This window comes from Camellia sinensis, chromosome 9, assembly GCF_055761805.1.
Source record: "Camellia sinensis isolate YWXY chromosome 9, ASM5576180v1, whole genome shotgun sequence".
NCBI classification, from domain to species: Eukaryota; Viridiplantae; Streptophyta; class Magnoliopsida; order Ericales; family Theaceae; genus Camellia; species Camellia sinensis.
Window position 1 is genome coordinate 49,353,260 of NC_138969.1, and position 15,232 is coordinate 49,368,491.

Below are 15,232 nucleotides of genomic sequence, written 5' to 3' on the forward strand. Positions count from 1 at the left end.
ACAAAACACCTTGGTGTTTCAGATCGGATGAATCATTTTTTCACATCCGAAATCACAAGTGCAAACCAATATAGACCAACCATTATGAATGTCATCCGAAATCACAAGTGCAGGTCGTCCACAAGATCAAGAACAACTGCTGCCATGGTTTTGGGTCCGTCACTACTTGCGAAAAGATAGTAAATGGAAGACGGTTTTCAGCGTACCTGATGGTGCAGATCCGGCCAAGGCAAGGACATGGACGACGAATCCAGCAGCAGCTTTGGCGGGGGACGGCAAGGTCGTCGATTGTTCGAGGGAGTTACACGGCGCAGCTTCAAGGAGGATTTCGCAATCGCAACCAGACTCTAAAGGAGGCAAATGTGGCCTCATTTTGCCCTAGGCCACAATTTTTGAGATGAGGGTAGTTTGGTAAATGGCTGAGTTGCGTTTTTGGGTCTTCCCAAATGGTGTGTTTAGCGTTTTTGGTGTGTTCTGCGTTTTTTTCCTAGCCTAAAAATGCAGCTTTTATCAAGCTTCCCAAAACGTCACTGAATAATTTTTCTAATAAATCTCACATATTCTCCTATTTTCAATCCCATCATTAATGATCCGAACAAACATGCCATCAGTGTACTTGCCTGGACCAATATGCACCGTCAACTTGTCAATTTTACTTTAAATTCTCTTTTGTCTATATATATATACAAAGATGGGGAATAATATCCACCATCTCAGACTCAGAATCGCCAAGAAAGAAAAAGATATAGAAGCAGCCAAGCAACAAACACAGAGCCATTTCATTCTGTTACACGGTGGTTGTCATGGAGCTTGGTGTTGGTACAAGCTCAAACCACTGCTCAAGTCTCATGGCCACAAGGTCATTGTCCTCGACCTCGTAGCCTCTGGTATCAACTTGAAAAAGATAGAAGAGGCTCCCACTCTTTATGATTATACGATGCCGTTGATGAAGCACATGGAATCACTTCCTCTGGGTGAAAAGGTGATTCTTGTTGGGCACAGTCTTGGTGGCATGAACTTGGCCCTTGTCAAGTTTCTCGAGAAAATCTCTGCCGCTGTCTTCCTCACTGCTTTCATGCCTGATAATGTACACAAACCCTCATTTGTTATCGATTAGGTACAATTATATAGAAATTGATCACAGAATCGAATATAAAAATACTCACAAAAATTACCAATTTCTAAAATATTATTTATCACAACATCAATTGAAAAGAAATAACCTTCGTGTCTTGGCTAGAAATTAAAGGGGAAAAGGGGGAAGGACTATTTCAATTTGTGAAAATTAAACCAATTTCTCTAATTGGGAATTAGTTATGCATAGGTGTGAATTTAAGATTATAAGGTTCTGATTCTTAAATCTAAATGATTTCAGACCAACTTATCCACAATCTTGGTGAATATACCAAGTCCCTAACTAGTAACTGCCTGATTCACCCCCAAATCTTGTTTGGGCTCACTTTTAGGTTGGATAAGTGTAACAACCCTCGTACTGTTTACCGATTAATGACTGATTAACCGCTAATTACTGTTAACCGAGACTGATTTTGACTGATAATTGAACTACCTAAGGTACTGAACTGACTGACTGAAAACTGGAATCGAATTGACTGAGTATGTGTGTGTTAAATTGTGTTCTATCTGTTTGACTGTTTGACTATCTGTTCCTGTTTGTATGTTTAAACTGCTAATTGAAGGCCTTATCGGCGGCCGAATTAGAAATCGACTGGTGTTCCGTGACCCTCATAATTAATGTGATTTTACGGTATATTTACCTGAAAACTGTTTAGGTATGATTAAATTAGATTAAAATAAGCTAATTGAAGAGTTGGACTTAATTACCGTTTTGCCATTGTTAGTGGGCCCTTATTATAACATGTTAGAGCCTTGGTATGCTTGAATCAAACATTTTTCCCAGCTCATTTCTTGCTTTTGCCGACCAAGAGAGGAGAGTTAGAGAGAGAGAGAATTGTTCTTGTTGATTTTGCTGGTAAATTGCTTGGTAATTGAAGAATTGTTGAAGTGACTGCATATTTGAGCTCCCTTCTTGAAATACAAGACTAAAGGTAGCTCCATTGTCTTCTTATTCATGTTTTGAGTGGATTCTTGCATGGTTCATGTTAATTTGTAGAGCTAAGTCATGATTTGGTTCATTAATGGTGGATTGAAGCTCAATCTTTGCATGCATGTTAGTATTGTTGGATTTTGAGTTGAGTCCATAGCAAAATGTTACATGCATGTTCATGCCTTGAGTGTAGTCCATGATTTCATCATGTTTTGAAAAGAATTGGCTCTTTAGAGCATCAAATCGAAGCTTTGAAATGGTTTGAATTCTTGCATGTTTGCATGTTCATCTTGTGCTTGGAAAAAATGGTTTAAATTGGGTTTGAATAAAACACCCTTGGGCTTTGATTTCTCAAATTGAACCTTGATTCATGTTATTCTATGTGTTTTTAAACGTTTTCCAGAAAATGGGCCCAAGAGGATTGGTTTTGATGCTTTTGAGCTTGGTTTTGGACCTGGAGCTCGAATCTGGGATTTCCAGATTTCAGTCGTCCGCTCGAGCGGGGGAAGTGCCGCTCGAGCGGGAAAATTTACGCTCGAGCGTGTACCTTTGTTGCATGACCGCTCGAGCGGGGAAACCTGAGCTCGAGCGGGACTCTGTTTTACTGAAAATTCTGTAACTGTTTTCTGATCGCATTTTTGCATCATCATCCCATCCTAGGCATTTTTAGGCCTAGTTTAAGACATCTTGATGAGGATATCGATGTAGAACACACCAAGGCAAATTAGGGATTAAGTTATGAGATTTCCCAACTGTGTAGCTTAGTGTGTTCAATCTGTTAACTGTGTAGGGTTGGCGACTGGGGAGACACGCTCTAGCATACCGTAGCCCAGAACTCTGTGAGTAACAATTGTGTAAAGATATGTTCAACTGATTATCTTTTGAATACTGAACTGAACTGTTTACTGAACTGGTATTATTTACTGAATGAATGTATGTCCTTTATTTCTGAACTGTACTGTGGCATCCTTAGTACCTACGGTTTACTGTTACTGTTACTGTTACAGAGATCTCTGTCGGTTTCCTTGTGGAACCACTACTGTTTACTGACTGATGGCCATCATTACTGTTCGGTCTTTTAAGACCTACTGTTACTGTTATGCTAATAGATGTACCACATATGACTGTTTACTGTACTGAGCGACTGAAATTCTGATTGAAATGAACTGTTTTCATTACTGTAAGGACATTCATTCTAAACCCCTTTACGCCTTATGTTATTCACTGGGCTTTAGCTCACTGCTCATATATATATGTAGGTGTACAGGCACCAGACCGCAGCTAGAGGCGTCAGGGTTACTCCAGTTTTGTCAAGCCAGCCTTTGTGCCTCACTGCGAGGTTCCGAGTTGCCATGCTATGGCTTGGGGGTGTTTTGTCTGTTTTTCCCCCTTCTGTACTGTTTTACTGTTTTGTATAGACCGTGCTGTTTTATACAGACGGAATGTTTTCTGTACTGTTCTGTAGGGTTGAGTCCCTAGTTGAATGATTGTAAATATTGTGTATACTGTTCTGCACTGTTTATGTATAAATGTGTGAAAAGTCCTTTTGCATACAGAATGTCACAGCTCAATGGACACTATTTATTTACTGTATTGGCTTCCGCCAGGCCCTGTACTCTGTCTTACTGTATTACTGTTCTGCAGGCCTTTGGTAATCTCGGATTACTGGCCGGTTACGGTGCTAAACCCATAGGGCCGGGTTTGGGTCGTGACAGAGTGGTATCAGAGCGATACTTAACCACGAGTTATACCGCACACACGTGTCCAAATGAGCTATAGGGTGTCCTAGAAAAGTGATTAGGGCATCGCATGAGCATGATAAGTGTGTGATTATGTTATGACTGAATACGTGCTAATGTGGTAAACTTTTAAACAAATGACTGCTTATGTTTAAAACTGTTATAACTGCTTATAGTGAAATGGACAATGCAAATGAACCTGAATCCTCGTCTACCGAGGCAAGAATGGAAAGAATGGAAAGAATGATAGAACTGATAACTGCTAGACTTGAACAACAACAGAACCAACCGCCCCCACCTCCTCCTCCTCCGGTACAGCCGGAACCTAATGTTAATGTGAATGATGGGGACATTATTGCTCTGACCCAGAAGTTCAGCAAAATGAAACCGCCATCCTTTCAGGGAGGCCTTGAACCGTTAAAAGCCGAAGCTTGGGTTCTGGAAACAGAGAAACTATTTGAAGTGTTTCCGTGCTCAGAAGCGAATAAAGTACTGTTAGCTACCTTCACCTTGCAAGAAGAAGCTAGAAGGTGGTGGATGTTGATCCGCGATACAACTACTGTTATGACTTGGGCTCAGTTCAAGGAGTCATTCTTTGAAAAGTACTTCCCGCAGTGTGTCAGGGATAGGAAAGTAACTGAGTTTGAACAACTGAAACAGGGCACCACGTCGGTTGCCGAATATGAAACAAAATTTACTGAACTTGCCCGTTATGCACCGCACATGGTGGATACTGAGTATAAGAAGGCCAGGAAATTTGAGGGCGGCCTTAATGTTGCAATTCTTGATCGAATAAACGTTTTGAAACTACCAACTTTTGTGGGTGTTCTCGACCGGGCATTGATGGCCGAGTCGAACATTGCAGCAGTGAAACAATCTGAAACACCAATAACCGAATGGCATGGTAAAAGGCAGGGTTTCAAATTCAAGAAAGGCAAGCACAACCCAGCCAACAAGAAACAGAATACGGGGACAACAACTAGCCCCAGTCAAGGGAGTGGATTCATACCACCCTGTCCTGAGTGTGGCAAGAAGCACAAGGGAGTCTGTTACAGAATATCTGGAGCCTGTTACAGGTGTGGCAAGGTGGGCCACATGGTTAAAGACTGCCCCTCTGCTCCACAAGCCAGTGGTAAAGCTGCACCAAGCGCAGCAGCATCAAATGCTCCACCAAAGCCTAACCCTAAAGCTACCGGGAAAGAGCCTATGAGGCAAGGCCGAGTGTTCGCACTAGTACCGGGAGATGTGCAGAATACCGAGACCGTTGTGTCAGGTATTCTCTCTATTTGTGCACAAAATGCATATGTATTGATTGATTCGGGGTCTACACATTCTTATGTATCGCATGCTTTCTCACGGAAACTGAATAGACCCTTAGAACCTATGAACTATCTGCTAGCCGTATCATCACCTGTAGGGGGATCCATGACATGTGCTTATATGTACCCCGCATGTGAAATTATTGTTGGGGATATGCATCTGTTTATTGATTTACTGCCATTGAACATTGATCATTTTGACATAATATTGGGAATGGATTGGTTACAAAAATATCATGCCACTATTGACTGTGTGACCAAGCAAGTTGTTTTCCGTCCACCTAGTCTGCCTGAATTCGTGTTTAATGGGGTTGGAGTAGTACCTCTCCCGTATCTGATTTCATCTGTGAAAGCTGTAAAATTGATTAGAAAGGGCTGTAAGGGATATTTGTGTTCTGTACTGACTGTATCTACTGATGATAATGCTAATGTGAACTGTATTCCTATAGTCAGAGAATTCCCAGATGTTTTTCCAGACAATTTGCCAGGGGATTTGATTGACAGGGAGATTGAATTCACCGTGGACGTGATTTCCGGAACACAGCCAGTTTCTAAAGCTCCCTACCGAATGGCACCAACTGAACTGAAAGAATTGAAGGCGCAATTGCAAGAACTGTTAGACAAGAAGTTTATTAGACCCAGTACCTCACCATGGGGTGCACCGGTTTTGTTTGTAAAGAAGAAAGATGGCTCACTGAGACTGTGCATTGACTACCGTGAACTGAATAAGGTAACTGTAAAGAACAAATACCCACTACCGCGTATTGATGATTTATTTGATCAGTTACAGGGGGCACAAGTGTTTTCCAAGATTGATCTTAGATCGGGGTATCATCAACTGAAGGTTAAACCAGATGACATTGATAAAACTGCTTTTAGAACGAGGTATGGACATTACGAATTTTTAGTTATGCCTTTTGGAGTCACGAATGCACCAGCTGCATTTATGGACCTCATGAACAGAATCTTTAAACCATACCTTGACAACTTTATTGTTGTATTTATTGATGACACATTGATTTACTCCAAGAGTATAGAAGAACATGAACATCATTTGAGACTTGCCCTACAAACTTTAAGAGAACAGAAACTGTATGCTAAACTGTCTAAATGTGAATTTTGGCTTGACCATGTTATGTTTTTGGGGCATGTTGTTAGCAAAGATGGAATTTCTGTTGATCCGCAGAAAATTGAAGCTGTAGTGAACTGGCCTAGACCGACCAATGTGACTGAAGTCCGAAGCTTTTTGGGACTGGCTGGATATTACAGAAGATTTGTCAGAGATTTCTCCAAAATTGCCCTACCATTGACTCAGTTAACTCAGAAGGGGACATCATTTGACTGGACTGACCAAAGAGAATCTGCTTTTCAGGAGTTGAAAACTCGATTAGTGACTGCACCGGTTCTTACCTTACCTTCAGGTACGGATGGTTATACTGTATTTAGTGATGCTTCTCATAAGGGTCTGGGGTGTGTTTTAATGCAGAATGGGAGAGTTATTGCTTATGCTTCCCGACAACTGAGACCACATGAAAAGAACTACCCGACCCATGATCTGGAACTTGCTGCAGTAGTATTTGCACTGAAAATCTGGCGTCACTATCTGTACGGGGTGACATGTGAAGTATACACCGACCACAAGAGTTTAAAGTATTTCTTCACACAGAAAGAACTGAATATGAGACAGCGGAGATGGCTGGAACTGATTAAAGACTATGACCTACAGATATTGTACCATCCGGGAAAAGCCAATACCGTTGCCGATGCATTGAGCCGGAAATCGATTGGAAACTTAGCCTGTTTGCTTACAGGACAGAAAGAGTTGCTTTGTGACCTTGAAAAATCTGAAATTGAAATTGTTTTGAGAGAACAAGGTGGAATCTTAGCTGCTATTTCTGCTCAACCGGCACTAATTGAAGAGGTTAAAGAAAAACAGCAACTGGATGATTTCTTGAAGAAGATCATCGAAGAAAGAGAATCCAAACCGAGACCCGGATTCAAATTTGAGAATAATGTACTGAAATTTCAAGAAAGACTGTGTGTACCAAATGACACTGAACTGAAAAGAAGAGTTCTGCAAGAAGGCCACAATTCGAAACTGTCTATCCATCCAGGGAACACGAAAATGTACCAAGATATGAAACAGAATTTCTGGTGGCCGGGAATGAAGAAGGAAATTGCCGACTTTGTGTCCAAATGTTTTCATTGTCAACAGGTCAAAACTGAACATCAACGACCTGCCGGATTATTGCAACCCTTACCTATACCAGAGTGGAAATGGGAGCATATTACGATGGATTTTATCGTTGGGTTACCTCGCTCCAGAAAAGGTATGGATTCAATTTGGGTTATTGTTGATAGACTAACCAAATCTGCTCACTTCTTACCTGTCAAGACAATCTATAATGCGGACAAATTGGTTGTTATCTATATTGATGAAATTGTAAGACTGCATGGAGTGCCTGTGTCTATTGTTTCTGACAGGGATTCGAAGTTTACATCGAGGTTTTGGCAAAGCCTACAAACTGCACTGAGTACTGAACTGAGACTGAGTAGTGCCTATCATCCTCAGACAGATGGCCAATCAGAAAGGACCATCCAAACTCTGGAGGATTTACTGAGAATGTGTGTCCTTGATTTTCAGGGAGACTGGGAAAGTCATCTGCCATTAGTTGAATTCGCCTACAATAACAGCTACCATTCGAGTATTGGTATGGCGCCTTTCGAGGCATTGTATGGCAGAAAATGTAGATCTCCGATTTGCTGGGCAGAAGTTGGAGATGGGCCGTTGCTTGGGCCCGAGATTGTGTATGAAACAACTGAAAAAGTGAAATTGATACAGCAAAGACTGAAAACTGCACAGAGTAGACAGAAAAGTTATGCAGATGTCAGAAGACGGGACAGAGAGTATGAAGTGGGTGATCACGTTTTTGTGAAAGTGACACCAATGAAAGGCCAGACTCGTTTTGGAGTCAAAGGCAAGTTAGCGCCGAGATATGTCGGACCGTATGAGATTATTGAGAAAATCAATCCGGTGGCGTATCAAGTTGCGCTCCCTCCTGAAATGGAGCATATGCATAACGTCTTCCACATTTCGATGTTGAGAGACTACCTCCGGGATCCCTTCCATGTAATTGAGCCTACTCGTATAGTGCTGAGTGATGACTACACTTACGAGGAACGTCCTATGCAGATTGTTAACAGACGGATCAAGAAACTGAGAAACAAAGAGATCCCGCTAGTGAAAGTTGACTGGCAGAACCATGGTGGTATGTATGCCACTTGGGAAAGGGAAGATGACATGGCTAAAAGATATCCTGAACTATTCCCACTGAATCCTGTTTTCTTCCAGAATGAAGGTAACTCGAGTTTAGAGGACTAAACTCTTTATAAGGAGGGGAGACTGTAACAACCCTCATACTGTTTACCGATTAATGACTGATTAACCGCTAATTACTGTTAACCGAGACTGATTTTGACTGATAATTGAACTACCTAAGGTACTGAACTGACTGACTGAAAACTGGAATCGAATTGACTGAGTATGTGTGTGTTAAATTGTGTTCTATCTGTTTGACTGTTTGACTATCTGTTCCTGTTTGTATGTTTAAACTGCTAATTGAAGGCCTTATCGGCGGCCGAATTAGAAATCGACTGGTGTTCCGTGACCCTCATAATTAATGTGATTTTACGGTATATTTACCTGAAAACTGTTTAGGTATGATTAAATTAGATTAAAATAAGCTAATTGAAGAGTTGGACTTAATTACCGTTTTGCCATTGTTAGTGGGCCCTTATTATAACATGTTAGAGCCTTGGTATGCTTGAATCAAACATTTTTCCCAGCTCATTTCTTGCTTTTGCCGACCAAGAGAGGAGAGTTAGAGAGAGAGAGAATTGTTCTTGTTGATTTTGCTGGTAAATTGCTTGGTAATTGAAGAATTGTTGAAGTGACTGCATATTTGAGCTCCCTTCTTGAAATACAAGACTAAAGGTAGCTCCATTGTCTTCTTATTCATGTTTTGAGTGGATTCTTGCATGGTTCATGTTAATTTGTAGAGCTAAGTCATGATTTGGTTCATTAATGGTGGATTGAAGCTCAATCTTTGCATGCATGTTAGTATTGTTGGATTTTGAGTTGAGTCCATAGCAAAATGTTACATGCATGTTCATGCCTTGAGTGTAGTCCATGATTTCATCATGTTTTGAAAAGAATTGGCTCTTTAGAGCATCAAATCGAAGCTTTGAAATGGTTTGAATTCTTGCATGTTTGCATGTTCATCTTGTGCTTGGAAAAAATGGTTTAAATTGGGTTTGAATAAAACACCCTTGGGCTTTGATTTCTCAAATTGAACCTTGATTCATGTTATTCTATGTGTTTTTAAACGTTTTCCAGAAAATGGGCCTAAGAGGATTGGTTTTGATGCTTTTGAGCTTGGTTTTGGACCTGGAGCTCGAATCTGGGATTTCCAGATTTCAGTCGTCCGCTCGAGCGGGGGAAGTGCCGCTCAAGCGGGAAAATTTACGCTCGAGCGTGTACCTTTGTTGCATGACCGCTCGAGCGGGGAAACCTGAGCTCGAGCGGGACTCTGTTTTACTGAAAATTCTGTAACTGTTTTCTGATCGCATTTTTGCATCCTCATCCCATCCTAGGCATTTTTAGGCCTAGTTTAAGACATCTTGATGAGGATATCGATGTAGAACACACCAAGGCAAATTAGGGATTAAGTTATGAGATTTCCCAACTGTGTAGCTTAGTGTGTTCAATCCGTTAACTGTGTAGGGTTGGCGACTGGGGAGACACGCTCTAGCATACCGTAGCCCAGAACTCTGTGAGTAACAATTGTGTAAAGATATGTTCAACTGATTATCTTTTGAATACTGAACTGAACTGTTTACTGAACTGGTATTATTTACTGAATGAATGTATGTCCTTTATTTCTGAACTGTACTGTGGCATCCTTAGTACCTACGGTTTACTGTTACTGTTACTGTTACAGAGATCTCTGTCGGTTTCCTTGTGGAACCACTACTGTTTACTGACTGATGGCCATCATTACTGTTCGGTCTTTTAAGACCTACTGTTACTGTTATGCTAATGGATGTACCACATATGACTGTTTACTGTACTGAGCGACTGAAATTCTGATTGAAATGAACTGTTTTCATTACTGTAAGGACATTCATTCTAAACCCCTTTACGCCTTATGTTATTCACTGGGCTTTAGCTCACTGCTCATATATATATGTAGGTGTACAGGCACCAGACCGCAGCTAGAGGCGTCAGGGTTACTCCAGTTTTGTCAAGCCAGCCTTTGTGCCTCACTGCGAGGTTCCGAGTTGCCATGCTATGGCTTGGGGGTGTTTTGTCTGTTTTTCCCCCTTCTGTACTGTTTTACTGTTTTGTATAGACCGTGCTGTTTTATACAGACGGAATGTTTTCTGTACTGTTCTGTAGGGTTGAGTCCCTAGTTGAATGATTGTAAATATTGTGTATACTGTTCTGCACTGTTTATGTATAAATGTGTGAAAAGTCCTTTTGCATACAGAATGTCACAGCTCAATGGACACTATTTATTTACTGTATTGGCTTCCGCCAGGCCCTGTACTCTGTCTTACTGTATTACTGTTCTGCAGGCCTTTGGTAATCTCGGATTACTGGCCGGTTACGGTGCTAAACCCATAGGGCCGGGTTTGGGTCGTGACAATAAGGAGCCCTTCTATAACATTTTTTTTTTTTTGATTGACACGGGGTGTCCGGATCAAAACCCAACTAATTCCCAAGAGTGCAGAGGCCCTCCTTGGCAAGGAATTTTCCACAAATGCACTACGATTAATTCAAGAGTTTTCCCCCAGTCCATGAACCCAAAGAATTGTTAGCACCTAAGGTTTCGATTCCTGAATCTTGGGGAGAGCACGCTCCCAAGACCCAAGGCCTTGCCACCAAGACAACCCCTTGAGGTTAAGGAGCCCTTCTATAACATATTAAAAAAATAAATAAATAAATAAAATTTACAATAAAATGAAGACTAACAAATGACAGATTGGACATTTATGCTTGGGTTTTAGGCACTTGAAGGGATGGGTTGGTTTGGATTTCTCTAGACACTATTGACACACAAATGATCAAAAACAGAAAATGCACTTACAGTGTAGAATTATTAACAAGTAACTCATTAGTCATAAGTAGCTGCAGGCATGTACTGCACTTTATGAAGCAAATATTACATATAAACAATTTACTTGAAATGAGACATGGTGCCATGTATGAACTCACAACAAAAAAGCACAAGTGAACTAACCTTCCAGTAGCACTTTGGAACCTTCGTAAGAGAACAAGTATATTGCATTTCTGTAGCTCAAGTCTGCTAGTTCTTCTTCACTCATCTCAAGCAAAGATGAAACATATTTAAGCACATAACGGATGTTAGCTGGATGATTAAGTGTTTCTTTTGGCTGTACCGATGCATCTCTTGCATCTTGAGACTGATTTTCAGATGGGCTGCAACAATTTGAAGTAGAATTTTCTCCCCGAATCTGAAATCCTGCAGGGAGAGAATCATCTCCTTCAATCGGAAACAGGGAATCAAAATTATTTGATTTCGGTAGGGCATCGGGTGCATCTGTCTCCAGTAAGATTCTTTCAGAAGGTACTGACTTCAACATTTTCTTTGCCTTACTTTCTTTGATGGACGTTAGGAACCCAGAGAATGAAAAGTATGCACCAAGCTTGGAAAATTCAGGAACCATCTCAGCAGAACCCAAGAAAGAATGCAGAATTACTCCATCAGGGAAAGGCCCCACAGATTTCATTATCTGAAGAAGATCACCAAAGGCACGAACGCAATGGACTGATGCTGGTCTTTTCAACTCTTTGCAAGTTCAAGCTCTTGCCTGAAAACTTCAATCTGATCTGTGAAATCGATCTGTCTTCCCCATGAACCTTTGTCGAGGCCAATCTCTCCAACCGCAGCAGACGGGAATTCTTTCAATGTGCTCAACCAATTGGGAGTCCTCCCAGTGACAAACCAGGGATGGAGCCCAAAGCACGGTATTACGCTATAATAGGACTCACTCATCTGCTTGACCAAATGCCAGTCTTTCTCAGTGATCCCATTGACAGCAAAACAAACTATGCCAGTGTCAACAGCTGTTCTAATTAGTTGAGGGACTTTGTTAAAGATTCTCGGGTCTTGGAGGTGACAGTGAGCATCGAAGAGGTTCACCATGGCTCCAACGGTTGCTCCTACTGCTCTTCTCTTTCTCCTTGTCTTCTCTCTTCAATATCAACCGCGATGCCCATTATTTCAATTATTATACGAAGTTTGAGAATGAAAATATGTATCATTTGGCTTATTGGTTTTATGGTTACATGAAACATACTGAATCATCAGTTCATCTGAACACACATTAACGTGATCATATTTTGAAAAACACAAACAATGCATAAGGTCATCCATATCTTACTAGAAGATTTATCATCGTATCAGAAGGATATACATTATTAATATGTAGACAAGGGAATTATTATTAATCTACAATGGAACTAAGTCTTTCCTCCAAAAAAAAGTATCATTCATTATTCACAATAACCAAAAACACCCACTGATAATTAATTAGTCCAGTCATTTAAACCTCAAACTCAAGGATTTCAAAAAAGAAAGGGCAAATAACACTACTAGTCCTTATAATTTTGGACTCGTATCACTTTGATCTCTGACTTTTTATTTTAGACACATTTAACCTTGAATTTTGAATCTTGTTCCAAATAAGGACAATTGAAGATACCGTTGTTTAATTTCAAGGGCAGAGTGGTCAATTTAATAAAATATAAACTAATTTGACAAAAATAAATGTCAAAAAAATATTTCAATTTTTTAAAAATTATTTTTATCTGCCAATAATGAAATTATGTAAAATTGATAAAAATTAATAAAAATTACATGATTAATTTTTAAAAATTAATTTTACATGATCATTATCCAAACACATAATAAAATTAATTTGATAAAAAAAAATAAATGTCTAAAAGATATATCAATTTTACATAATTTTATTTTTAGTTGGTAGAAATAATTTTTAAAAATTCAAAAATATTTGTTTGACATTTATTTTTGTCAAATTAGTTTATATTTTATCAAATTGGCAATTTTACCCTTAAAAAATCTAATGATATCTTCAACTGTTCTTATTTGGAGCAAGATTCAAAATTCAGGATCAAATGTGTCACAATTGAAAAGTTAAGAACCAAACTGACACAAATCTCAAACTATAGCGACTGTACGGGGAGGAAATAATTCTCCTCGTATAATCCTGTTGACCAAGTCCACGCTCCTCCGTACGACGTCGCTTTGTCACCTGAAAACACAAACGTGAGCTAGCCGGCGGGTGTGTGCCGGAAACCTCTCCGATGCCTAAGTCAGAAAACTTGACAAATAGACAAAGCTCTAAGTTCTCAGAAAGATTGTGTTCAATTACCTCCTCCAAGGTGATGCTTGTGAGTTTTTATAAGTTTCCCGCGGCACAATCCTAGTAGGACTTGTATTTCTCCATGCAGAGTCCTCCTAGGATTCATACTCCTAAGGATAATGCTTATCCTTTTACACCCTCCCCCACTGCTTAAACCAAGTGGGATGGTTTTCTCCATGGCCGAACTACCACATGACCGAAATAACACTGGCTATGCTGAGCCACATAGAAGGCCGAACTATCCTTAGCTCGGTCTTCTCTTCTAACTCATTACTTCGGCTGCCCTTGTTCAACCTTGGTGCGTTTAGACCAAACTTCCAAGTAGCAAGTTCTGACTGACCTAACCAGAGTATGTCACGACCGGACTAATTTCGAAGCCGGTCTTCCCAGAACATATTGCGACCGGACTAACTCTGAGACCGGCCTAACTCCGAGTTGCCTCTGGACCGGAGTAGCTTTACTCCTCCTTGGGCCGAAGAAACTATCTTTTCTTGAGCCGGAATAAACTCACCTCCTTGGGCCGAAGTAACTTTGTCTCCCCAAGGCCGGAGTAACCTTGCCTTCTAGGCCGGAGTATTCAGTACGGCCTTTTTACCTAGTCCTCTGCGTTTTGGGCCTCAAAACCCAACTCGAAGCTCGGCCCAATTTTTCCCAAAAATTACCCTCTCAGCGACTATTAGTGTAATTCACCCAAAAAGAAAAGACAACTTTACAAGTTGAACCTATGGAATGATCCAGTATCTGCTTTGACAGAAATTACAGTATCACAACAATATATGTACATCAGATTATCAGCATCAGCATAAGTGAAGATAGCATGTCCAAAACTAACGCTGTGATATTGGATTTGTGAGATGAAAAACAATCAGGAAGGGAAAAGTGAATGAAGTATGAAAAAAAAAAAAATCATACGCCACCCCCCCCCTTCCCTTCTCTTTTCTTTTCTTTAACACAGATCTAAAATCGAAACACAACCTTACCCCCCCCTCCCCCCTCTTCCCTTCTCTTTTTTTTTCTTTTCTGTAACACAGATCTAAAATCCAAACACAACGTTAAAAAAAAAAAAAATCAAGTGACCCAATTCCAATACCCCACATGACATCCAATCAAGCAGAACAAAAAACTAGCAATCAATGTTAGTAATAAGATTAATAACCTAGTAATCACTATCTTCCTCTAGAAAGAACCAAAGCTGAACTAATAAAGCCATTTATATACCCATTGTTTTCTGCTATTTAACCCATGCCCTATGAGCAGTATGCAACAAAGTAGCCATTTTTCTCATCGAATCAAATGGGTGTTCTCATATCAATTCAAATTTTCTTGTAACTTGTTTTAATCTTAAGAGAGTCTTGCAATTTTTTTTCCCCTTCAGTCTTGGGTAATCTGACAAATCAATTGAACTGAGAGCAACAATCACCAAAAAAGTAGATCTTACAGATAAGATTATAGAATTACAGTATATATATATATATATATAGAGAGAGAGAGAGAGAGATATTTTACCTTTGCAATTGGGTTCCTGAAGCTGCAAAGTCAGTTACAGATAACAGCCCCCTTTGAAGCGACGATGAACAAAATGGCAACGACGACGTCGGATTACATGCACCTTTTGGCAGTCAGACGGCGTCGTTCTCCAA

The 15,232-nt window shown here is 40.2% G+C and overlaps 1 pseudogene across 1 annotated transcript; it reads right to left on the bottom strand.

Moving 5' to 3' along the window:
- Positions 1-631: 631 nt before the first annotated feature.
- On the bottom strand, positions 632-14,500 carry LOC145798576 (uncharacterized; annotated as a pseudogene). Its single transcript, XR_014339655.1, has 2 exons — positions 11,426-14,500; positions 632-1,079 (listed from the first exon to the last, which is right to left on the bottom strand). The product of XR_014339655.1 is annotated as an uncharacterized LOC145798576 (transcript).
- Positions 14,501-15,232: the final 732 nt, after the last annotated feature.